Source organism: Bos javanicus, chromosome 24 (assembly GCF_032452875.1).
Source record: "Bos javanicus breed banteng chromosome 24, ARS-OSU_banteng_1.0, whole genome shotgun sequence".
NCBI lineage: Eukaryota > Metazoa > Chordata > Mammalia > Artiodactyla > Bovidae > Bos > Bos javanicus.
In genome coordinates, this window is record NC_083891.1 from 45,859,359 (window position 1) to 45,884,814 (window position 25,456).

The window sequence follows — 25,456 nt, forward strand, 5'->3', positions numbered from 1 at the left end:
GCATTTCTCATGACGTACTCTGCATATGTTAAATAAGCAGGGTGATGATATGCAGCCTTGACGTACTCCTTTTCCTATTTGGAACCAGTCTGCTGTTCCACATTCAGTTCTAACTGTTGCTTCCTCACCTGCATACAGATTTCTCAAGAGGCAGGTCAGGTGGTCTGGTATTACCATCTCTTTCAGAATTTTCCAGTTTATTGGGATCCACACAGTCAAAGGCTTTGGCATAGTCAATAAAGCAGAAATAGATGTTTTCCTGGAACGCTCTTGCTTTTTCCATGATCCAGCGGATGCTGGCAATTTGATCTCTGGTTCCTCTGCTTTTTCTAAAACCAGCTTGAACATCAGGAAGTTCACGGTTTACGTATTGTTGAAGCCTGGCTTGGAGAATTTTGAGCATTACTGTACTAGCGTGTGAGATGAGTGTAATTGTGTGGTAGTTTGAGCATTCTTTGGCATTGCCTTTCTTTGGGATTGGAATGAAAACTGACCTTTTCCAGTCCTGTGGCCACTGCTGAGTTTTCCAAATTTGCTGGCATATTGAGTGTAGCACTTTCACAGCATCATCTTTCAGGATTTGGAATAGCTCAACTGGAATTTCATCACCTCCACTAGCTTTGTTCGTAGTGATGCTTTCTAAGGCCCACTTGACTTCACATTCCAGGATGTCTGGCTCTAGGTGAGTGATCACACCATTGTGATTATCTGGGTCACGAAGATCTTTTTTGTACAGTTCTGTGTATTCTTGCCACCTCTTCTTAATATCTTCTGCTTCTGTTGGGTCCACACCATTTCTGTCCTTTATTGAGCCCGTATTTACATACATAATTTTAACCACCAGGGGGCAGTCATATTTTAAAAATACTTTCAAAGGGGAAGAAAAAGAACAAACCCTTTCCTTGAAAGGCTGTCCCTGGGGTTCTGGGGCCAGAGGCAAAAATCACATGGCGGGATTCACTCCAACGGGGACACAACGCAGCACTGTGCCGCTTCAGGCCTGCGGATTGCACCAATTTGCCACGAGGCTCTGGCGCTTTGAGTGGAGGATGATGTAATGAAACCTGACCTAGGTTGTAAGGAAGTAGATCAGAGGATCTCCTAAACCAAACACTGCAGAGGGAGTGAACCGCAGAGTTAGCTGTTACCCTGGAGGGAGGGGTCTGGAGCACCCCCACCCCTTCCACCTTTCAAGTCCTCCCTGAAAAATCAGTGAGTGAGCACTTATTGAGCCCTGTCTATTCAGCAGCGGGGTATCTGGCAGGAGAAAAGCTTTCTGGTTACAAAGCAAGGCCTCACTTGCACACATTATGAGAGAGCAGTAAGGGCAGCTGGAGCCGACAGTGTCCAGTCAGGAGCCGATGGTCTGCTCCAGAAGCAGAGGCCACCCACCCTGGGCCCCAGCTTGCCTAGATGCAGCCTGGGCCCTAACCCTTGGGGTCCTGCCAGCAGAACTGTGCTTCCAGGAGCTCCAAATCTTTTCTCTCCCTAGCCTCAGATGAGGCATCTATTTTCAGTGTTTTGATTTGTCTTATTTTGGGTTTTGCTTGTCCAAAGTGGTTTATCAAAGCCCCACGTCCTCTCCCCATTTGGGGCTGGAACAGCTTTGGTGGCAGAGAAGGTGGAGAAACTCCCAGGCTCCTACCCCATCCAGCCTCCCCTGTTACCAAGGCTGCTGCCCCAGAGTCGTACCCTGCCCCTTCCTCAAAGAGAAACGGATTGCTCTTATCTAAGTTTCAGGAAGAAGCTGCAAAGAGAAAAAACAATTTAGAACCAACCAGGCCCAAGATGATGGGAGATTTGATTTCCAGTGGACCTTGAGCCTCAGTATACGCTCTTTCTAATGCATTAGAATCTGAATGACAAGGACTTCCCTGGTGGTCCAGTGGCCAAGACTCCCCATGCAGGGGGCTCAGGTTCCATCCCTGGTCAGGGAACTAGATCCCACATGCTGCAATTGAAGATCCTGTGTTCTGCAACTAAGTCCCAGAGCAACCAAAAAAATACTGGGAAAAAAAAAAGACTCTAAATGACATACCCACAGGCACAATGACAGTTGACAATTGCCTTGACAACAAGCAGGAAAGCTCAGCTAACTCATGAACATTCCTCCGACTCTTTCCAAATCCCTCCCTTTTACTTGATCCTCCTATACTGAGTATTTGGTGTCTCAGCCCTAATCAGGTTGAGAGGTTGATTTGTGAACCTGGTTCCTGCCTCTCCATTCATTGGCCACTCAATAAAGCTTGTGCTATTCCAGAACTGTACAAAAAAGATCTTCACAACCAAGATAATCACGATGGTGTGATCACTCACCTAGAGCCAGACATCCTGGAATGTGAAGTCAAGTGGGCCTTAGAAAGCATCACTACGAACAAAGCTAGTGGAGGTGATGGAATTCCAGTTGAGCTATTCCAAATCCTGAAAGATGATGCTGTGAAAGTGCTACACTCAATATGCCAGCAAATTTAGAAAACTCAGCAGTGGCCACAGGACTGGAAAAGGTCAGTTTTCATTCCAATCCCAAAGAAAGGCAATGCCAAAGAATGCTCAAACTACCACACAATTACACTCATCTCACACGCTAGTAAAGTAATGCTCAAAATTCTCCAAGCCAGGCTTCAACAATACGTAAACCGTGAACTTCCTGATGTTCAAGCTGGTTTTAGAAAAAGCAGAGGAACCAGAGATCAAATTGCCAACATCCGCTGGATCATGGAAAAAGCAAGAGAGTTCCAGGAAAACATCTATTTCTGCTTTATTGACTATGCCAAAGCCTTTGATTGTGTGGATCGCAATAAACTGTGGAAAATTCTGAAAGAGATGGTAATACCAGACCACCTGACCTGCCTCTTGAGAAATCTGTATGCAGGTCAGGAAGCAACAGTTAGAACTGGACATGGAACAACAGACTGGTTCCAAATAGGAAAAGGAATATGTCAAGGCTGTATATTGTCACCCTGCTTATTTAACTTCTATGCAGAGTACATCATGAGAAACGCTGGACTGGAAGAAACACAAGCTGGAATCAAGATTGCCAGGAAAAATATCAATAACCTCAGATATGCAGATGACACCATCCTTATGGCAGAAAGTGAAGAGGAACTAAAAAGTCTCTTGTTGAAAGTGAAAGTGGAGAGTGAAAAAGTTGGCTTAAAGCTCAACATTCAGAAAACGAAGATCATGGCATCTGGTCCCATCACTTCATGGGAAATAGATGGGGAAACAGTGGAAACAGTGTCAGACTTTATTTTTTGGGCTCCAAAATCACTGCAGTTGGGACTGCAGCCATGAAATTAAAAGACGCTTACTCCTTGGAAGGAAAGTTATGTCCAACCTAGAGAGCATATTAAAAAGCAGAGACATTACTTTGCCAACAAAGGTCCATCTAGTCAAGGCCATGGTTTTTCCTGTGGTCATGTATGGATGTGAGAGTTGGACTGTGAAGAAGGCTGAGTGCCGAAGAATTGATGCTTTTGAACTGTGGTGTTGGAGAAGACTCTTGAGAGTCCCTTGGACTGCAAGGTGATCCAACCAGTCCATTCTGAGGGAGATCAGCCCTGGGATTTCTTTGGAAGGAATGATGCTAAATTGAAACTCCAGTACTTTGGCCACCTCATGGGAAGAGTTGACTCACTGGAAAAGACTCTGATGCTGGGAGGGATTAGGGGCAGGAGGAGAAGGGGAGGACAGAGGATGAGATGGCTGGATGACATCACTGACTCGATGGACGTGAGTCTGAGTGAACTCCGGGAGTTGGTGATGGACAGGGAGGCCTGGCGTGCTGTGATTCATGGGGTCACAAAGAGTCGGACACGACTGAGCGACTGAACTAAATTGATTCCAGTCTTAGGGTTTTTTTTATTGGCTGCACAAAATCAATTGAAAAAGAACCTCCCTGGATGAGATAAGGGGTCATAGCCTGGGCTAGAACTCCAGAGTAGATCCAGTTAATCAGTTTGGTAACACTCCCAGCCCCAAGTCAGTGAATACAGAGCTCAGCTTGAAAGAGAAGGAAAGGAGAGGAAAATGATTGATGTCTTGAAAATATCTCCCTTCACAGGATTCTGAGAATGCACAAGACTTAGCCCAAATCTGTTGTGATCAAGAACTTAATGGGTATTAGTTATTAGATGTACACAATCCTTTACCAGAATTTCCAAAGTCCCAAAGCTTTAAAAACCCGAAAGTCCTTCATAACTCATTTGGCAAAGCCTAATCTGACCCAAGCTTATTTGGCAGCAAAACCTCACCTGAACCACCATGCAGCTAATTTGGGTCTACATGTACCACTAGGTATGAGTAATTATATATTTCACTGCAGAAATCTACAGTGATTACAGAGTGCCGTCCCAGACTACACCAAGGATGTTGTGAGTCTGTGGTGTAACTGTCTGATTATCTTTCTAAAATCTAGAACAGTCTGAATTCTGAAACATAACTGACCCCTGAAACCTGTTTCTATATGAAACCTAGGTTCTATACCTTAACTCTGCTTTTATCTAGCTGTGTGACATGTGGTGATATGGTGACCCTAAGCTTCATGTCTCCTGATTTATCCCTGTTTCCTTGGTGGCTCAGCTAGGAAAGAATCTGCAGGAGACCTGGGTTTGATCCCTGGGTTGGGAAGATCTCTGCCCTTTGATCGTGGGCAGGACCTGTGGTCTAACATCTAACAGAATACGGCAAAGGTGAAGAGATTTTTGAGGATGTAATTAAGATACCAAATCGACTGATTTTTATTTAATCAAAGAGGAAATGAGTATAAGTGGGCCTGACTTAATCAGGTAAAAGCTTCAGAAGAGGGACTGCGGGCCTTCCCTGAGGCCAAGGCTCTCTCACGTGTTGGCTTTGAAGAAATTTTGATGCTGTGAGAGGATCTGTGGAGAGGCCCTTGGCGAGGAACTGTGGGCATCTTTTAGTCACTGAGGACATTTGGCTGACTACCAGCATGAAAATAAAGACCTCAGTCCTGCTACCCCAGGGAGAGGAATTCTGCCAGGAGCCCGAGGGAGCTTGGAAACTGATCTTTCCCCACTCGAGACCCTGATGAGATGGCAGCCCAGCTGACACCTTGATTTCAACGTATCACAATGCCGAGGCACAGGACCCACTAAGTTAAGGTCAGATCCCTGACCCAAGGAAGCTGAGCTAATAAGCGTGTGCCGTCTGTATCTACCGTATTGTGGTTGCTGGTTATGCAACACAGAGAACTAGCACACTGGAGAGAGTCCTTAATCTCCCGGGCTCCAGCTGCTCGTCCATAAACTGGGGAAATGGGTAGACTAAGGTCACATCTATGAGTCTTTCTGGATCCAGCTTTTGGAGACCCTCTGAGATTCTGGGTGCTTTGGTTTGGGCAGAGAAGGGAGAATGGTCCTCCAGCAGGTGAGCATACGTGGGGCAGGGGGCCGTGGGAGCCAATAAAGTACACATGCAGACAAAAATGCAGACAGACGAGAACTCCTCCCAAGTGCCCAGTGACCCATCGTCTACTGGGCTGGACACTGCCCGCGGCTGGTACCACTCCTGGCTACAGAGGCGATCGTCTTTCAAAAGCAGGGAAAACAAGCATCCTCCTTTCCCTGCTCTGCCAAGGGAGCTCCACACCACCCTGAACACTGCCCCATCTCTAGCAGTTTAGGAGGGGCGAAAGGTCCATTCCCAGCCATCTTCTTCTCGAGACCGCTTTGGGCTGGTGGCCGCAGGACAGGGAACCACAGTGGACTGAGTCAGGGCAGGCGTCAGGTTTCTTGTGAGTTCTTGGCAAACCTCTGGAGATAGTGAGTTGTGCTTCCGTGTCCTCTCACGGAGCCCCCAGTCCACGTGTCCCTGCTTTCCACACTCCATGCCTGTTGGGGGGCCCGGACCACCAACATGCCCCAGGGGTGGTGCAGCAAACTTCCCTCCGCGAAGACGCCCTGAGATCCAGCTGACTCTCATTTCACTGGCTGCAGGGATGGTCCCTTATGAAATTCCTTGGGGGATGATCTCATTAAGCCTTGTTATGGGTCACTTCTATTTTAGGGAGAATAAATTTGCTGGAATCTTTCTATGGGCAGCTGGTTAATTGAAACCTGAGGTGGGGGTTGGGGGAGGGGTGTGCACAGGTGAGGCGGTAGAGAAAGCTTGGAAGGAGGCGGGGGTGGGGGGTGCTGCGGGGGTACATATGAGGGGAGCTGATAAGGAGGAAGCCACAGGCTGAGGAGGGGGGGAGAACCTGAAACAAGCATCCACTGCGGGCTGATCCGCTTGGATAGCCTCCTAGCTGCCGCGTGGGCCTCTGTGCTCAACCCTGCCAGACACGTGAGTCCCGACCAGCGTTGACGTGATAAGGGCCTAGGCCAGGATGCGGCAACAGAGATGGAAAAGAAGGAGATATGAGAGAACTTGGAAACAAATTTGATATAGGAATGGAGGAGAGGAAAGAAGCCGAGATGACCTTGAAAGATGCCTGCAGGATGGGGAGAGGTGTCAGAGTACAAGCCCAGGAGAGGCCTAATCAATGCCAAGTTCAGGGCTCTATTGTTTGAAGAATCCCTCGTCACCTACTTCTGGAAAAAACACTTCCTGTCTCCAGTCTTCTGGCTCTTCAAGCATTCATGCCTGCAGGCAGCTAATGTGAACTGAGTACCTGCTGCCGGTGGCACCCAGGCTCAGCACTGGGCAATGCAAATGTAAACAAACACACGTTTTAGGCCAAGTCACTTGAGTCCCTTCAGAGCAGTTAGCGGCTCAGCATCTCTTTTACTTCGATTTCCTTTTCAAACAGTTGTGCTGATCTTCAGGATAGGTCCTACAGAGAAGTGGATATAAAGACGATAGAAAATCTTGGGTTGGGGACCGTAAAGTCAAATGAATCCCAAGTGGTCACAGGTGACCACTAATTAATTGTGTGACCCTTGGCTGGACTGCAATCAGGCCTGGATTCTTTCATCTGTAAAATGAGTGAGTATGGTTAGGTGATTTCTGAAAACTCTCCTACCTTTCTTTCATGTTTTTTTTTAACTTAAATTTTTTTATTTTTTTATTTAAAAAATTTATTTGAATTTTTAAAAGTTTGACTGCATTCAGTCTTCACTGTGGCACGCAGGCTTCTCTAGTTGCAGCACTTGGGTTTAGTTGCCCCATGGCATATAGGATCAGGGACTGAACTCGTGTCTCCTGCATTGGAAGGTAGATTATTAACCACCCACCACCAGGGAAGTCCCTCATGCTTTGATTTTGATGTGAGAGTGTTATGAAAAGTTTGGTTTCCACATAAATGTGAGGTAGTGCTTTATTTCAGAAAATGATAATAATGTGAGCACCCACAGAGGGATGTGGGCGTGATGTGGGAAACCCCACAGACGGAGGAGCTGGGCGGGCTGGAGTCCATAGGGTCACAAAGAGGAGCACATGACTTAGTGGCTAAACAACAACAATAAAGTTAAATTGGTATCCTTATAGGAGGAGATTAGGACACAGACAATACAGACTGAGGGGTGACCACGTGAAGACATAGCAGGGAGAAGGCCGACTGTAAGTTTCAGAAGAAACCGAACCAGCTGACCCCTTGATCTTGGAATTTAGACTCTAGAACTATGAGGAAATACATTTCTGCTGTTCAAGTCACCAGTCTGTGGTACTTCAGTCCTGGTGAATTAATAAACACTCTCTGTAGGGCCTGCCCACTTGCAAAGGGACTATATTCTGGGCTGCTCACCAGGCCATAAATCCACTACTTGGAGGAAGGTCTGAGGTTGTCCAGTCTGTCTGCAGCTGGCTGAATACGGTCTACAGTGGCCATGACGTATTAGGAAGACTGTGGGGCCTGTGCATTTCTCTGTGTCCTCCTATTAAGCTTTTATTTCTCATAAAGTTGACATGTAAATGTTCACCTGTTTTCTGTGTCTTATTTTTCAATTGGTTCCGAACTTTCTTTTTGAGGAGAGGGAGAGAGGGCTATTTATTGCACCTCTACCCCTATCCCAGCAAGAAAAAGGAAAGAAAAAACCATCTCAACCCATCTTACAAATAAGTCTTCCTCGGGGACTTTGTTCTTTTTTCTAAACTCCTCTTTCGCTGTTGCCCTCATCACTCCCAGATGAGCACTCTGACCCCAAGCCCACTCTTTCCCAGAATGGCTTGGATCTTTTTGACATCTGCCTAGAAGACTTACCTTCTCTTCTGGGTGCTGCAAATTCTCTTTGTTCTCAGAGTCTTGGCTCAGAAGTCTTCTTCCAGCTGAGTCCTCCCTGGGCACAGGCCATGTCTGCAGCTTCCTAGTCTCAGCTCCCATGACTCTGGGTGCACACTCCTTTTATGTTGGCACATAGTCCTAAAGTTAGGTGACCCCGTGTCTGTCTTCCCCACTAGGACAGGGTGGGCTGAGTTCTGAACCTGGAGGGGCTCTGGGTCTGTGTCCCCAGGGTTGGCACTGTGGTTGGCTCCAAAGCAGGTCCATAAAGTGCTGGAGAATGAAAGAGTGGCAGGGTGATGTTTTGATATATTGATTTATGTTTTTTATAGTATTCCAACTAACTCTTCCATTTCAAGTAGACTGCCAGGTTGGTAACTTCTTGTTTCCTTGATTCGGGTTTGGTGCAAGGCAGAAGGAGGTTGAGGTCACTGACTCTTCCTGTCCTTTAAAAAAAAAAATCTAAACTCAATGGGTTTCATGTACGTTGTAAGGGGAAGGGACAAGGTAAGAAGGTGAGATGGCCTTTGAGAGAGAAGAAATCATGAGGGCCTGGAAGGTATAAGAGATGTGAGTAACATTATCCTTGTACAGATGTCCATGATGAAAGTGGGGTGGGAGGCCTTGGGGATCCAGTGTTGGCAAAGATTTCTCTCCATGCATCACATGGAAACAGACCCCAGCTACTGCCCACCACTGTGCTTTGGTAAATGACAAATTGATGTGCATGAGAGAACAGGCCCCATCCTAATTCTCCAGGTACTTGGGCATCCTGAGTACCGAAGGGAAATGAAGCTTCAGCAATGACTGACATGAACTTTCCTGCCAGGTGGGGGCTTTAGAGTAGAAATTAAATTGGCTTATAGACCATAAGGAAAGTGAGCTGAATACAGATGGCCAACATGCACATGAAAAGATGCTCAACATTGCTAATCATTAGAGAAATGCAAATCAAAACTACAATGAGGTACCGCCTCATCCCTGTCAGAACTGCCGTTATCAAAGAGTCTACAAATAATGAATACTGGGGACGGTGTGGAGAGAAGGGAACCCTCCTCCGCTGTGGGTGGGAGTGCAAGTTGGCACAGTTACTATGGAAAACACCACAGAGGTTCCTCAAAAAACTAAAAATAGAGTTGCCCTATGATCCAGTAATCCCAATTGTGGGAATATATCTAGACAAAATTATAATTCGAAAAGATACATGCACCCCTATGTTCATAAGAGCATTATTCATAATAGCCAAGACAAGGAAACAAGCTAAACGTCCATCCATGCAACGTGAAAGGATAAAGAAGATGTGGTGCATATATACAGTGGAGTACTATTCAGCCATAAAAAGAATAAGTAATGCCATTTGCAGCAACATGGACGGACTTAGAGATTATTACACTAAGTGAGTCCGACACAGAAAGATAAATACCATATACTCTTGCTAAGTCGCTTCAGTCGTGTCTGACTCTGTGCGACCACATAGACGGCAGCCCACAGGCTCCGCCGTCCCTGGGATTCTCCAGGCAAGAACACTGGAGTGGGTTGCCATTTCCTTCTCCAATGCATGAAAGGGAAAAGTGAAAGTGAAGTCGCTCAGTCATGTCCGACTCCTAGCGACCCCATGGACTGCAGCCCACCAGGCTCCTCCGTCCATGGGATTTTCCAGGCAGGAGTACTGGAGTGGGGTGCCATTGCCTTCTCAGAAATACCATATAGTATCACTTATATGTGGAATTTAAAATGACGCAAATGAACCTATCTAGGAATCAGAAACAGACTCACAGACATAGAGAACAGATTTGTGCTTGCCAAGGGGGAGGAAGGGTGGGAGAGGGGTGGATTGAGAGGCCGGGGTAAGCAGATGCAAACTGTTATATATAGAATGGATAAACAATAAGGCCCAAATGTATATGGTGCAGGGAACTATATTCAATATCTTGTGATAAACCCTAACAGAAAAGAACATTAAAAAACATGTGTAACTGAATCACTTTGCTGTACAGCAGAAATTAGCACAATATTACAAATCAGGTATACGTTAATTTTTTAAAAAGACTCAAAAAAAAAAAGTGAGTTGGGGATCTAGATTATAATCCACTAGAAGTGGACTCAATGAATTCCCCAACCAGAGATTGAACTCTGGCATCAGCAAGTAAAGCCTGGTATCCTAACCACTAGGCCACTGGCAACTCTTAGGACATTCTGCTAAGGCCTGATCTGGTCCAGAATTTACTTCTTCATCCCTTTACCTGTTGCCTGGAATGTGGCTGTTTGGGGGTGAGCTGGTGAGGAGTGCACTCACAGTAGCCCAGGAAGGAGAATCCTTCAGTCAATGGATGTTTCCTGCCAGGGACTAAAGGTCCCAGGGGGGAGAGTTCTTCTAGGGAACACAGTGAGGACCAGGACCGTGAGACACACAGACCTCTCTCCACGCTGAGGCACCTCCAGCCCAGTTCAGTCTCCTCTCGTCTCCTCTTTAGCCCAACTCTGTCCCTGATGCCCTCCTCTCCCTTGATGCGGAGACCAGGCTCCCCGGGGATAGTCCAGTGATGGAATTTCTAATGCCTCACTGGGACACACCATCCTGGGACACACCATCTGCCTGAAGGGAGGCAGGGGAAGAGAACGTACTTTGAGAGGAGGACAGAGCAGCAGAGAAGAGAGGAAGATGAGTGGGGCTGGGGGAGACAGGGAGAGGAAGGAGAGCGGTGGGCTTGAAAGTGAAAAGTGAAAGTGCTAGTCGCTCAGCCATGTCCAACTCTTCTCCACCCATGGACGGTAGCCAGCCAGGCTCCTCATCCATGGGATTCTCCAGGCAAGAATACTGCAGTGGGTTGCCATTTCCTTCTCCAGGGGATCTTCCCGACCACGGGATGAACCCAGGTCTCCAGCACAGCAGGCAGATTCTTTAGCATCTGAGTAGGGACAGCAGGGACAGGGAGAGGAAGGAGAGTGGTGGGCTTGGGTTTGCCCAAAACATAGTCCAGGACAAGAGCTTGTGCACAGGCCGTGGACTTGGGGAAGTTCCCCAGGAACAGAAGGGAGTAGCTTCGAAGAGCAGCTCAAGGAAGCAGGGAGGGCCACCGCAGGGTGCACCACCCAGTGGGTCTCCAGAGAGGCCTCGGAGCATGGTCCTGCTGGTGGCCACCAAGGAGCCCGGCAGAGAAGGCTTCAGATTTACCTTCCTGCAAGAAGGCAGCCAGACATTTATCCCCCAGCTCTGGCCTCTGCTGGCTTGAGGGTTCCCCTGAGGGGTAATAATAATTCCTTCTCTCCTTCAGTTTATCCAGGGTCCTCCAAGTCCTGGGAGGGAAGCCCTGGGACGGGGGACAGCAGGCAGCTGAGTGACGATGCAGACTAAGAAGACATGAGCCGGGGCACATGCAAGAGAGGAGGGTGAAGATGGAGCAAAAGACACGGCTGCTGCTGCTGCAGCCGAGTTGCTTCAGTCGTGTCCGACTCTGTGCGACCCCAGAGATGGCAGCCCACCAGGCTCCCCCATCCCTGGGATTCTTCAGGCAAGAACACTGGAGTGGGTTGCCATCTCCTTCTCCAATGCATGAAAGAGAAAAGTGAAATGAAGTCGCTCAGTCATGTCCAACTCTTCGCGACTCCGTGGACTGCAGCCTACCAGGCTCCTCTGTCCATGGGATTTTCCAGGCAAGAGTACTGGAGTGGGGTGCCATTGCCTTCTCCAAAAGACACAGAGAGGAAGGCAAAGAGGGCGGTGATGAGGAGACAAGGCAGGGCAGACAGGAGCTATCCCTGTTTGGAGAGAGTCAGAAGGGAGCAGGTTTTCCCAGGTGGTGATGGTGTGAAGAACCACCTGCCAACGCAGGAGCAGAAGGAACGCGGGGTTGCGAGGCTCTGTGGGCTCGGCCCAGATCGGGAGAGGCCGGCCGGCCACCCAGAGCCTGTCCTCATCCTCCTCGGCCCTTCCACCGAGGAGCCTCCCGCAGCAGGCACACTTCGGGACCCCCGGCCTCCTTACCCCTCCTTCCCCCCGCCACGCTAGAGGTTTCTGATCCAGGTGGCGGGGCGGGTGGCCTGCCTGGGCCCTGGGCCCTACCTCGCCACACCACCCGCCCCTGCGGCCTCTTCCTGGCTCAGACAGTTCACCACGAAGACCCCCTACACGTGCCCACGCACCGAAACCCCGTGGGTGCCGAGGCCCCCTCCTCACCTCCCAGCACCAACCCCCTGCCACCCTGCTGGCCTGCTGGCCCAGCTCCCGCTGTGGCCGACGCCAAGGGCCAGCATCCAGCCGTGTGCCAGCGCCCCTTCGTCACTGCCGTTTTGTCTTTAGCTTCAAGGAAAGAGTCATTGCGCCACTGCAGCCGTTCCCCCCCACTTTCCCCCGGCCTGGAAGAGCCCCGCCCTCCCTCAGGGGCTGGGTGGCACAGGCTCACTGCCCGTCCCTCTGTGCTGGCCTGGACCAGGTAGGGGATGAGGGGATGGGCAGTGCGGTCTTTCGGTGCCAAACACAGAGCTGGGGGGTGTGGGGTGTCCCGTGATGCCCTGGGACTTGGGGCAGGCAGGGTGCAGGCTGGGCTGGGCAGAGGCCAGTGACCCGGGCAGGGGTACAGCCCGCGGGGACATTTGGGGCAGGAACCCCACTGCTGTGAGGCTTTGGTGCCAATACAACTGCCGAACTCACGTGTGGGTCGGTCGGCCACACACACAGACACACGCTCATCCACACTCACGGCGAGCCCAGGCACAGCCCACAGCAAGTATGTCCAGCGAGGGTCGCAGACCCTGCATCTGACTTCCGGGGCTTCTGGTGAACCACCAGGTGAGGTGAGCCATTGACCAAAGTGGCCAAAACCCCAGGACTTCTAGAGGCTCCCTGGACAGTGCGCCCTACCCTGTCCGCTGGACACTGTGGGCAGTAATTGGGTGCCCCTCAGGCCTCCATGCACCAGTCCTGTGGGGGTGGGGTTGGGGACAGCCCCCCATGAACAGCTCATGTCTCAGGATTTTCTCAGCTGGGAAGGAGCCAGGCAGCAGAGCGTGGCCCCTTCTTCCTGGGGGGCTGATGTTTCTGGAGCCTCTAGGCCACAGAACCCACTGGTGGTGGAGGGTAGGGGTGCGGCTGCCCCAGCTAGATCACCCTGGGGTGGGGGTGCTCCCACCCTGCCTGGCGAGAAGGGACGCACTTCTGAGGGTAGGGTCACTGAGGTGGGACCAGAGGCCCACGGGTGCAGGTCTGGGCTGCAGGGGGCAATGTATGTCTGTGTTTACATCTAGCCAACGTGGAGCCCAATGCCCAGGCCCTGTGCCCCTCCCCGGTGTCCACGTGTGTGAGTGAACATGTGAGCCTGCTGTGTCCACACGGAGGAGGTGCTCGTCCTAGGGCCCCTGCCACCCCCAACCCCCATGCTGTCCCCCGGAAACAAGCAGTCCATCCACCCCACCTCCATCCACCCCCTTACCCCCCTGTGGTGATCACTGTACAGTTTTTTTATTCACAAATCCATGCTCCTCTCCCCTTCAGCCTTCACCTTGGGATCGGTAGCTTATTTGTCTGGCTTCTTGGAGGCACCTCTGTGCGTTTGTCCTCAGGTGGTCTTATGGATATCTTTCAAAAAAATGGTTATTTTTTATGATTTGTCATGGAATTTGTTCTGATAATCATTCTTCTATTATGTGGCAAAAAGAAAAGAAGAAAGAAAAGCAGGTTTGATCCCTGGGTCCAGAAGATCTCCTGGAGAAGGAAATGGCAACCCACTCCAATATTCTTGCCTGGAGAATCCCATGGACAGAGGAGCCTGGTGGGCTACAGTCCATGGGGTCGAAAAGAGATGGACTGAAGCAACTGAGCCCAGAGGGGAGCGGAGGCAGGAGTAAGATGGGGCAGAGGCAGTGGAACAGGGACCGGCTGGGACGATCCTCGGTGTCAGTCTCCTCTTCTTCTGGACTCTGGCAGGGCTCAGGCAGGGACTCTACATCCTCCACCCTTGTAGCCATGCTTTCCCGGTGGATGAGCTGTCTCCTAGGTGTTCCTGGCTTTTATGCCACAACAATCTCAGTTCAGGGTTTGGCTGAGAACACGTTTCTCCCAAGGGGTAGTTGAAGGCACGTGATTATACCAAAGGATGTGACCTGCCAGCCTGGAAGCGAGCTCCCTGCAGTCCTTGTGGCAATGGGAAATCCAGTTTGGGTGAGTTGAGGAGAGAGGCTCTTGAAACTTCTGAAGTTTAAAGAGCGTGCAACGTTCCATATTTGTATTCCACCTACATTTCAGACCCAGTCTCATCCCACCATCGAGTGGGACTCCTCCCACACAGCATCAATCTTTTCCTCTCTGAGTTATCATAGCACTGATAATCAACAGCACCAACTCACTTCTCAGCTCTCCTCCTGTTGTTCTCTCTGGGATATTTTTGTCTTCTCCGGTTGTAAATTCTAGAGCTTCTTGGTATTTCCCAGGTTCCTGGTACACCAGGAATGCAAAACAGTTGGCGTTAGGCCTTGGTGAGATCACACAGATGACTCTGTGTTAGACTGGCTCTCCTAGGTCGTCAGAACATCGTGATTTGAGAATGCTGAAAAACCTGGTGAACTAAAAATATCTTCCTCTCCCCAACTGACCTGCCCTGCTGTCTGAAATGTCTTCCTTTTATGTCACTTCCTGACAGCTTCTAGGGAAGTGTTTATTTTCGTTGGACAAAGAATTCCATCACCTCAGAGGGGTAATCTGCTAGTCAGCTATCACTCTAGCAAGAATTAGGTTCCTTAATTAATTTTTTTTTAAACAAAGAGTAGAAACCTTCGAGACTGAGTCCTAGACCAGGAAGAGAAGGTGGGGGAGAGAGACAAGGAGGGCTAAGTCCTAAGGCCTTGAGTGGTAGGTAAAGGCACTGACTGGCTTGGGGGGTGGGGTGGGGAAGGGCGGTCCTGGACATAGTGGGTAAACACGAAGCGAAGACGAACTGTTTGCCTTCTGTAAGGCCACTTGCATAGTGGAGGTAACTTGTTCAGGAGACACTAGTTGTCCATTAGTTCTCTGAGGGCAGGGATGGCCAGCAGACATTCCTCTGTCTCATCTGCGGTACAAGCTGAGTGTTTTCGTGTGTGACAAGAATGGAGCCAGCTCGGCACACACTCTCCAGCTTTGCAAACATCATGGACTTGTGGTGAGCCTATATTCACTCAGGGCGGCCTCCCCGTCACTTCAGAAAGGGACCTTGAGATGACCCCTGCAGAGCTGGCCTTTGGCCTGTCTACTGACTATGAAGGACTCGGGGCAGAAATCACAAGCAGAATTAAAAAGCCAGAACGGGGCTTCTCTGGTGGTCCAGTGGTTAAGAATCTGCCTTGTAATGCAAGGGACACCAGTTCGATCCCTGGTCTGGGAAGATCCCACATGCCGTGGGGCAAGTGAGCCCCTGTGCCACTGCAACTATGGAAGCCCTCGATCCCTAGAGCCGGTGCTCTGCAACAAGAGAAGGCATGGCGATGAGAAGCCCGCCCACAGCAGCTAGAGAAAGCCCCCACACAGCAACGAAGACCCAGCACACGCGAAAATAATAAATAAATAATTTTTCTTTTTAAAGCCAGAACAGTTCCACTAAGTGCTTTAAGAAACATATGTCTCCAAAAAGTATAATTAGTAAACATATACAGTTTTCTGCAAAATAAGAGGTGATCTCTAAGCCTCCTCCCTCGGCCTGGTGGCTACTCATGGTTCCCAGTTAATCAGTTACTCAAAGAGGAGGGAAGGCTTGTATCCTGTGTTCCTGGGGACTTGCCCGCCTGGCTGCTGGGGGCCCTTCCGGTCTGCTGCCTCCCACACAGGTTCTGTAAATCTCTGCTTTGTCTTTCTCCAAGAGAGCCCCATCCTGTTTTCCCAAAGCCTGGTGCTTTTGCACCGACTCCTCAAGAGAGGAGTCACATGAGATACTTTGCTTCGTTTAATTTTAGATTATTGTTGCTGCTGTCAGTCTATTGAAGTACTTTAATGAATGCCTGTATTGTTCTCAGGCCCCAAGCCTTTTTCAAACGATCAGCACATTATAAAACACAATAATGAGCCTAATTCCCTACCCTCAACGCACACACACACACACACACAATGACATTGCTAAGTCCCCCAGCTACAAACAGTAGAGAAGAGTCTGGGATTTGGAGGCTGTAGAGCAAAGTTTGGTCCTGATTCTCCTATTTAGTGCTGGTGACCTTGGATAAGTTGTTCACTCATTCATTCATTCAAAGCAAACATTCACTGGGACTTTCCTCGTGGTCCAGTGGCTAAGACCTCTGTTCTGCCAGTACAGGGGGCCTGAGTTCGATCTCTGGTCAAGGAACTAGATCTTGCATGCCACCACAAGGAGTTTGAGTGCCGCAGCTAAAAATCTCACATGCGCCAACCTAAAGACCCTGTACGCTGCAACTAAGGCTTGCTGCTGCTGCTAAGTCGCTGTGCGACCCCATAGACAGCAGCCCACCAGGCTCCTCTGTCCCTGGGATTCTCCAGGCAAGAATACTGGAGTGGTTTGCCATTTCCTTCTTCAATGCATGCATGCATGCTAAGTCGATTCAGTCATGGCTGACTCTGTGAGACCCCATGGACAGCAGCCCACCAGGCTCCTCTGTCCACAGGATTCTCCAGGCAAGAATACTGGAGTGGGGTGCCATGTCCTTCTCCCAACTAAGGCTTGGTGCAGCCAAATAAATAGACTTAAAAAAAAGAACAAGCATTTATTCAGAATCTCCTTGTATCAGTTGGATATATGATCTCGGCAAACTATTAACAACACCCACCTCACATTACCCTTCAGGACCGCTTGGAGCGGCTAATGAAGTCATACTTACAAAGTGGTCATACTTACGAAGTGGTCAAGATAAGCTATCTAAACAAGAGAACATTGTTGGAATTAATCAGTAAAAAGATAAAAACAAAACTGGAGGGTGGGTGGCGAGGTCCCAAATCACAACACCTGATCCATCACTTATGTGAGAAACACACCTATTTCACTGTCCGTTGCTGCAGTGGTAGCTTTGCTTTCAGAGTGCAGCCTTCCCTCAAGCCAGACCTGATTTGCCCAGGGCACCTTTCTCTTCATCTCTGTCCTTGGAAGCCCTGCTCTTTCTCCAAGCCCCTGGTCAAAAACTTCCTCGAGGAATTAATTTCTCCTCCCTCACGTCCCTCCTCTGCCTCTGTGATTTTTTTCTAGATGGAGCCCTGTTATGCATGGTCTTGAGGGAAGTAACATGTTCTCCTCCAGGAATCCTGGCTCTGCCCATTTAGCTCCTGTGGTCTTGGTCAGGCGCACTGTCTTCTCTGGGCCTCTGTGTCCTCTTCTGTGAAACCTCTCTCCCCTTGCTGACTGTTGTTTTTTGGTCGCTCAGTCGTGTCTGACTCTTTGTGACCCCATGGACTGCAGCATGCCAGGCTTTCCTGTCCTTCACCATTTCTCAGAGTTTTATCAAACTCATGTCCATCAAGTCGATGCCATCCAACCATCTCATCCTCTGTCATCCCCTTTTCCTCCTGCCTTCAATCTTTCCCAGCATCAGGGTCTTTTTAAATGAGTCAGTTCTTCGCATCAGGTGGCCAAAGGATTGGAGTTTCAGCTTCAACATCAGTCCTTCCAATGAACACTCAGGACTGATCTCCTTTAAGATGGACTGGTCGGATCTCATTGCAGTCCAAGGGACTCTCAAGAGTCTTCTCCAACACCACAGTTAGAAAGCATCAGTTCTTCCGTGCTCAGCCTTCTTTATGGTCCACCTCTCACAGTGGCTCAAATGGTAAAGAATTTGTCTGCAACGAAGGAGACCTGGGTTCAGTCCCTGGGTCAGGAAGATTCCCTGGAGAAGGGAATGGCTACTCACTCCAGTATTCTTGCCTGGAGAATTCCATGGGCAGAGGAGCCTGGCAGGCTACAGTCCATGGGGTCGCAAAGAGTAGAACGTGACTGAGTGACTAACACTCGCTGACTGCAGTGAGGATTAAAGCAACACCACGCCTAGGGCCTACAGTGTGCCTTGCGCTTAGTAGACAGGACTGAATGAGACTGAATGGCAGGCATGCTTTCCTGGGCTCTCCTAAGACTCTTAGCTGACGTGCTGCTTACCACATGCAAATGAGGAAACTCCGGATCCTCCTCACCCAGGAATGCTTCCTGCACTGTCACCAGGAGAGAGGAATTCCTCAGAGGCACTCCTTTCTGTTTCCATACCACCGGGACAGGCAAGCATTGAACTTGCCTTCCAGAGGCTTGGGTGTTGACAGCAGCGGCTGCCAATGAAGAGGGAGATGCCGTCACAGGGAAGGGAGGTGAGGAGTCTGAAGAGAGATTTGGTCTAGGACTGGTCTTGCTTAATGTCATGTTTATTTGAAACCAAATATAACGTATTTATTTCAAGTCAAAGCTTAGGATCCTATGTGATTTCTTTTCTGACACCAGTTCTCCAACAACTGGGTGCCCAGCCACTCAGTTCAGTTCTGACACTAACTGCCCAGAATCAGCTCAGGTCCTACAGGTTCAGGGCTCAGCCCCACGAGACTGTCTCACTTCTGATGCCACCTGCAAGCAGTGGCCCTGGGCTTATGGGACTCACACTTCTGTTCTGCAGGCTATAACAAACTCAGGAGTTCTGTGGTTCCTCCTCCTGTGCGTGCAAGTCACTTCAATCGTGTCTGACTCTTTTCGACCCTATGGACTGTAGCCTGTCAGTTTCCTCTGACCATGGGGTTCTCCTGGCAAGAAGGCTGGAGTGAGTTGCCATACCCTCCTTCGGGAGATCTTTCTGACCCAGGGATTGAATCCGCATCTCTTACGTCTCCTGCCTTGGCAGGCAGGTTCTTTACCTCTAGCACCACCTGGGAAGCCCGGCTCCTCCCTACCTTTGATAATTCGCTAGAATGACTCACAGAACTCAGGAAAGCGTTTTCCTTACTGTTGCTGGGTTATTACCAAGGATACAAATCAGGAACAGCACGTGGTCGTGGGGCTGGGGCTGGCACAGAGCTTCCATGCTCTGTAGGAGAGAGCATCCCAGCATCTGAGTGTGTTCAGCAACCTGGCAGCTCCCTCCACCCCATCAGGTGGGGGTTATCTAGGTTTCATTATGTAGGCATTGTTAATGAAACCATTAGCCTTTGGTGACTGAACTCAATCTCCTTCCTGCAAGTGGCAGTGGGGCTGAAAGTTCCAACCCTCTCTCTCCTCAAGGGATAGTTCCTCTGAGAAACTGCCCCCCATCCAGAAGCGACCCTAGGGGTCCATCAAGAATCACTTGCTTTGTAAATCAACTATACTTCAATTTAAAAAAAAAGAATCGCTTCCTTAGCCTGAACTTGGGCTTCTTACAAATAACAAAAGGCCCTCCTATCACCCAGGAAATTCCAAGCATTTTACGAGCTCTGTGCCAGAGACCTGGGACAAAGAGCAAATATAAGTTTTTAAATTACACCCAGAGTCCCCTGATGTTGTTCCCAATTAAAGGCTGCAGTTTTTGGAGCTGCAGGGGAGAAGGTGGAGGACTGAAGATGCTCTCCTCAAAGCCCGTGTTACCCAGAGGCTTTTACAAGTCTTTGCTTCCCGATCACTCTGTGTCTTTGCGATGTGTCTTATCTGCCACCCACAGGGAAAGTCCTTGGGGCTCCAGGTCCTTCTGTTACCAAGTCCAGGCTCGCTCTGCTCACTGCACCGTAGGCTAATGAATCCGAGAGATGAGGTGCTGAGACAAGGAAGAGACTTTAATTGGGGAGTTGGCAGACCAAAAACATGGCAGGCTAGTGCCTCAAAATAACCATCTTATTGGGGTCTGGATGCCAGGTTCTTTTATAGATCAGAGAGAAAGAAGCAATGAGGAACTAAAGTCAAAAGGCAGAATAGGCAGGGCGATGCGGTGAGGAAGTAAAGTGGAAGGGTCTTCAGTCTTGCAAAACATCTCCAAGGGAATGTCCAGCCTTAGGAAGGGGTGTGTTCACAGGTGGGCAGAGACAAACTATCCCTCCCCGAACTGAACAAAGGCATTTCAGTTTACAGTTTACAAGCAGAGGGGCAGGGTCCTCCAGGCAAGCCACTGGGTATTCCAACATGGAGTCAGAATTGGCTTCCTCCCTGCAACACGTCCTTTCTCTCCTAAAGCTTTCCTTTCTTTCTCTCCAGCGGCTGGCAGTTCGACTTTCTCCCTCCTTCCCTCAGCTTTCCTGCCCCTCTTGCCGTGGACAGTCTGGGGTCCATGTTCTGCTTCCTCTCCAAGTGGGCCGGGAGGGTCCGTTTTCTGCTGGCCTTGACCCGAACACTCCCCAGAAGTCTGGTGAGAACTTCGGACACGGCTTCCCCATGAGTGTTTAAAAAACGAAGCCCCAGCTCCTTCCACTCATATTAAGCCTCTGACTTACTACCTTCAGGGCTCCCACTTTCGCTGTCCAGCCATGGGCAGCCAGGCCCTCAGGCTGTCATCCCTCAGACATCCCGGGGACTTTTCCACCTCTTGTCCCCTTGCCCCCAAAGGTCAGCTTCTCTGCACAGCTGTCCTTCAGTCACAGACATTTATTTCCGTGTTGTCTGCCAGGCCCCGAGCTGGACACAGAGGCGGCTGCGAGGAAGGTCGGCCCGAGCGCTGCCCTCCAGGCGCTGAGCCCTCCTCCTTCTCAACAGCTGTCTGCAAGCCTGTCGCCCTCCTCCCAGCTTCTCACCCACTTGGCAGCTGGTGCCACTTTCTTGTTTTGACATCTTTTCAGTTTTCTGTGTCTCCGCAGCTTAGGTGCTTAGACTTCCTCCATCCATGCCCATCCACGTATGGAGTGTGTCCACCACAGAGCAGGACAACTCGGTCAAACCCCCTCGGAACTCTCTGCTGTGTCGGATGGATGAGAAAGAAGATGCACGACGGGTGCAAAGGAGGGCAGATGTTACGAATGGAAAAGCAGCTGTGTTGATGGGCGGTGGGTGCTAGTACTGATGAGGCAACAGGGGAAATCCTCACCCTTCCCACCCTAGAGGTCCCACAGGGTCAGGCGCTGTTACACAGACCTGTTCTTTTTTTTATTGCCATGTTCTATGGTCTTGAGAGTTCCCTGGACTGCAAGGAGATCCAACCAGTCCATCCTAAAGGAAATCAGTCCTGAATATTCATTAGAAGGACTGATGCTGAAGCTGAAACTCCAATCCTTTGGCCACCTGATGCAAAGAACTGACTCACTTGAAAAGACCCTGATGCTGGGAGAGATTGAAGGCAGGAGGAGAAGGGGACGACAGAGAATGAGATGGCTAGATGGCATCACCAACTCAATGGACATAAATTTGAGTAAACTCCAGGAGTTGGTGATGGACAGGGAGGCCTGGCATGCTGCAGTCCATGGGGTCGCAAAGTCGGACACGACTGAGCAACTGAACTGAACTGAACTGACGGCATATGGGATCTTAGTTCCCTGGCCAGGGATGGGGCCATGTCCCCTGCAGTGCGAGTGCAGTCTTACCTACTAGACCACCGGGGAATTCCCAGGGCTATTCTTTTATTTAAAAAGAGAGGAACTTCCCTGGTGGTCCAGTGGTTAAGAATGTGCCTGCCAATGCAGTGGATACAGGGTTGATCCTTGGTCCAGGAGGATTCTACATGGTGCAGGGTAACTAAACCCATGCATCCAGAGCCCCGTCCTCTGCAACAAGAGACACCACGGCAGCACAGACCCCTCTGCTCACCGCATTTAGAGAAAAGCCCACGTGGAGTAAATGAAGATCTATCGCAGCCAAAAACAAATAGATTTTTTTTTTTAAAGAGAGGTTAACACATACTCATTGAAAAAGTTAAAACTGTCCTTTGCACTTATTTCCACTTTTCAATAGACTTACAGACTTTACATATAGAAGGGGTGTCACCTGATTGGAAAGAGGGACTTAACCATAGAGAGAGGAGCCACCATCACCCACCCCAGAGGCCCAGAGCAGGGCGGTGGTGGTGTGCCTCTGCGTTCACGGCATCCTTTTTCCCTGCTCCATTCTGGTTCCACGTGAAGTTGCTGCTCTGGAAATATGAGTCCCTGGAGATGGCAACACCACCGTACTTGACCCATGTGAGTCTGTGCTTGTGGGAGGCGCTGACCTGGAGTGTTGCCATCTGAACAACAGCCTTGTTGCGAGTGTTCTCTCTGAGCCGAGAGCAGTGCTGGGAGCTTTACCTAAACTCATTTCACCCTCACCCCTCACAAGAAGTTGTTTGACAGGCAAGGACGCTGAGTCTCAAGGAGGTTACAGAACTGCCCGGAGGTCACTCTGCTCGAGGGAGGCAGACCCGATCCACACCCAGATCTGTCCAGACCCCAAAGCCCTCAGTCCTGGAGACCAAGTCACCTTACTACTCAGCCTGCTTCCGGATGGCCTTCCAATATGGGGACATTACTTTAATTCTGTGGGATGACGCTGTGAGGCAGAACAGGGGATGTTAACTCTGGACATAGTGACCTGAATGAAATTATGAGGCCACTACAGTGAAGACGGTCACCACCACCCCTCCCTGCACTCAACCGTTCCATGGCCTCACGGCAGGTGCAGGGAGATTGCAGCAGAGGCTGCTGATGCCGGCAGGGGAGGAAAGGTCAGGGTGGTTACATGAGGGAGGGGTAGCCCAGAGCTGAAGGTTCCATCCCTCGGATCCCCCATTTCCCTCATCTAACCAGTGGTTCTAACAATAGTGTCCGCCTTACAGGGGCAAATTTTGAAAGTAACCTGCTCAGTCAGGAGAGAACAGACTAGTCAAAGCAAGGCCGGCCACATCCTGACTAGGCGCCTGCTGTCAGCCCAACCCCAGGTCCAACGATGAATCAGGTGTAAGCAATGAAGCTGAAGATGACTCAAAGCTGGGCCTCCAGGGTTTATGACAGACTGAGTAGAACTACTGATGTGATGCAGCAGTAACTCCACAGAGAGGGCAACAGGTAGACACAGTGATAGGACAGTATCTGTGAGCAAAGGGATCTTGAGAGAAATTTCCTACAGAGGCAACAGGATGTGGTTTAGATTGGGCTGGTTTTACGGAGATGAGATTTCAGGAGCTTGGAGGGCTGAGTATATAACGCACAGGAGATTCCAGGAGGCAATTCCAAGACAAGTAGGATCAGCTGTCCAGCACTTCCTGCTCCTACAGAAGGGGAAGAAGACAGCAAGCGCCCTATTTAGGGATCTAAATATGGCAGTAATAGTCAGTCAAAGTTGCTCAGTTGTGTCTGACTCTTTGCGACCCCATGGACTATAGAGTCCATGGACTTCTCCAGGCCAGAATACTGCAGTGGGTAGCCTTTCCCTTCTCCAGGGGATCTTCCCAACCCAGGGATCGAACTCAGATCTCCTGCATTGACAGGTGGATTCTTTACCAGCTGAGCCACAAGAGAAGCCCAAGAATACTGGAGACTGGGTAGCCTATCCCTTCTCCAGGGGATCTTCCCCACCCAGGAATTGAACTGGGATCTCCTGCATTGCAGATGGATTCTTTACCAGCTGAGCTACTAGGGAAGCCCAGCAGTAATAGGGTTATTAATAATTAGGATATCAAACTCCCCAGACTCCAAAAATAAGCAGTCCACTCACTGTAGTGAATTGACTTGTTGGTATCAAACAGAAGGAGACAAGTCAGTACCTCAGAAGTCAGGGTCCTGCTTCAGCATCTCTGCAGCACTGATGAGATAAGATCGTGGAGAGGCTGTTTTAAAACTGAATGTAGTGCTCACTTTGGCAGCACATACACTAAAATTGGAAGGATACAGAGATTAGCATGGCCCCTGCACAAGGATGACATGCAAATTCGAGAAGCATTCCTTATTTTTTAGTGAAAAAAAAATGTATTTGTCCTTATTCATTCATTCATTTCAGACCGACAGCTGTCATCTTAGTAGTTAGTCCTTTTCTCTTTTTCTCCTGAAAGAGCCTGGGCTCTTGTCACTACCCCCAAAACCTCTCAAATTCCTTGAGGACTAAGGAAGCAGGGAAATAAATGAATGAGATAACACACATAAACAAAATGTTTATCTGGCACATAGTATGTTCTCACTGAATTTCAAGGAGGCACGTGGTGGTAGCAGTTGAGAATGCAGGCTCTGGAGTTGGGCTGCCGGTGTCATGCCACTTTCTGAGGAGCGACCGTGGGCAGGTCACTTTACCACTGTCTGGCTCCACTTTTGTCATCTGGGGCCAAGAATACCACCAGACCCATGGAGTTCTTGTGAGAATTAGATGAATGAGTCCATTTAGATGCATAGTACAGTGTCTTGCACATAACAGGCATTCAGAGAAGTTAGCTATTATTATTATTTTATCAATCTACTCATGAAGGAATGGGAAATTCCCATGCCTGTAGGCAGGAGGCATAAATGAGTGAACTGGGGGAGCTGGAGGGCCTGATCTAAAGGGGAGACTGACGTTAAGGGAAGCATGGAACCGGCGCTGTGATTTTCAGAATGTCCTCCAGTGGAATGTCACCCCAACTCCCAGCACGGCTCCTGAAAAGGTAAATCCCTTTGACATTTTCTCCTCAAGCCCTTAGGTATTCATTTATTTCTCAAAACCCTGCTTTTAGGGAGAGCGAAGCGTTGGCCAGATCTTGAGTTGTGAGATTTCTCTTTCTTAAGCCCACCTCACCTTTCTTCCAGGTCTCGCGTCCAGCACGTTTCTTCCTCGATCCCAGACCTCAGCGAAGGGCGTCGAAAGCTCAGGGCGCGCTAGTGCAAATCCGGAGTGACTGCAAAGGTGGGATTTGGGGCGTCTTGCATAGCGCGTAGGGGGCGGAGCGGAGTTTCTCTGGGGGACTCTTGACTCACCAGCAGGTGGCGGTCTGTCTGCAAGGCGTGCAAGGTTCATCCAGAAAACTTGAACGGAATGTTGATGCCACTGCATCAGAGAGGCACAGCCAAGTCTCCGCGAGTAGAGCCGTGGGCATCCGCGAAAAGGTGGGGAAGAGAACGGAGCGGACTTCCTTGCCGGCGTGACTCAAGGATTCAAACGCCAAGAGCTTCCTTCGGTAACGCTCAGGAGGGGTGAGTCCTGAGCAGCGCACAGAAAAGAGAGCGCCGACTTTCTCTTAGGGCATTATCCGTGGCTTGTATTGACTGGCTTCCCGACACCCCCCGCCCCCCGCCCCCCGGGGGCAAGACATTTCTTGGAAGGGAACTGCCTGAGCGGATACAGGGAGCGTGGGAAAACCCGGGAGGCCGATGCCCGCGCGCCAGGCGAGCTGCAGCCGGAGGAGCGTGGGGTCCGTCCCGCCAGATGGCGCTGTCTGGCTTCCTTTCGGCCTCCCGCGCTCGTCCCTAGAGGTTCCCCGTCGCAGCGG

General features: G+C 49.9%; 1 long non-coding RNA gene and 1 other non-coding gene across 2 annotated transcripts; one reads left to right on the plus strand and one right to left on the minus strand.

Annotated features, from left to right (window-relative positions):
• Window positions 1-21,883: 21,883 nt before the first annotated feature.
• LOC133237703 (uncharacterized) lies at window positions 21,884-24,837 on the minus strand. The gene is made up of 3 exons (XR_009733308.1): window positions 24,766-24,837; window positions 23,768-23,874; window positions 21,884-23,272 (listed from the first exon to the last, which is right to left on the minus strand). It is a non-coding gene; the product is annotated as an uncharacterized LOC133237703 (long non-coding RNA).
• LOC133237896 (U6 spliceosomal RNA) lies at window positions 23,851-23,954 on the plus strand. The gene has a single exon (XR_009733405.1). It is a non-coding gene; the product is annotated as a U6 spliceosomal RNA (small nuclear RNA).
• Window positions 24,838-25,456: the final 619 nt, after the last annotated feature.